This window comes from Cavia porcellus, unplaced genomic scaffold (genome assembly GCF_034190915.1).
Source record: "Cavia porcellus strain 051 isolate PalLab524CR breed Dunkin Hartley unplaced genomic scaffold, mCavPor4.1 scaffold_4, whole genome shotgun sequence".
Classification (NCBI taxonomy): Eukaryota; Metazoa; Chordata; class Mammalia; order Rodentia; family Caviidae; genus Cavia; species Cavia porcellus.
The window spans coordinates 37311573-37312466 of NW_026947487.1; positions in this window are offsets into that span (position 1 = coordinate 37311573).

Genomic DNA, 894 nt, shown 5'->3' on the forward strand with positions numbered 1-894 from the left:
AAAGCCTTTGAGCAAACTCATTTGCATCGAAACCATCACTCACCTGGAACAGTTGAAGAACAAGTGTTCTCATCTTTCTTGCTTTATCTTTGGAACATTTCTGGGCAGAAAACATGCCAGGCTGAAGTGTATTGCTGCAGAATCCACTCTTTAGAATATGGATGGAGGAGGTTTAAGCCATTCTGAGATCTGAATGTTAAGTAAAGCACAGATTTTTGCAGGGAAAATTGCCTCTCAGATCAAAGATTTGAGGCATGATGTAGAATTGTCTTTTTCTTAAAAAGAGGTCTGAAATGCAAATGAGTGGGGCATTTCAGCATTGAGTTGGTATTCATTTAGAGGAAAATCTAATCAAAAGGTTTTAGAGTGCTTTCGTTTTATATTTTTTTTCCCCAGTTCTGGGATCAAACTGAAGCCCTCCGCACCGTGCTGCATCCATAGCCCATAATTTTGTTTTATTTTTATTTTGAGAATCCCACTAAGTTGTCCAGGACAGTGTCAAGTTTGTGACTCTTCTTCGACAACCTCCCATAGTGCTGGGAGCATAGGTATGTGCCGTTTCCCCCAGCTGAGCATTTTCAAGAACACGAAGTGTGATCCATCAAAAACACATATAGCTGTACCTTTCTTTGATGGACATGAAACTGACAATAAAGCACTTTTATACCCGTGTTAATTATACCCTACTGACTGAAAACTGAAGCCCAAGGCTTCCCTACCCACTTCTATCACATGTATGGATTGTAAGGTTTTGGTGGGTTGGGCTTTTGGGAGTGGCTTAGCCATGTGGTTCCAGTTCAGGGTTTCTTTTGAGGTGACTTTGGTTGGAGTGCAGTTATGGAAAGTCTTGAGTGGGCCTGAAGAATTGTTTTCCAAAATGGAGGACACAGGTGG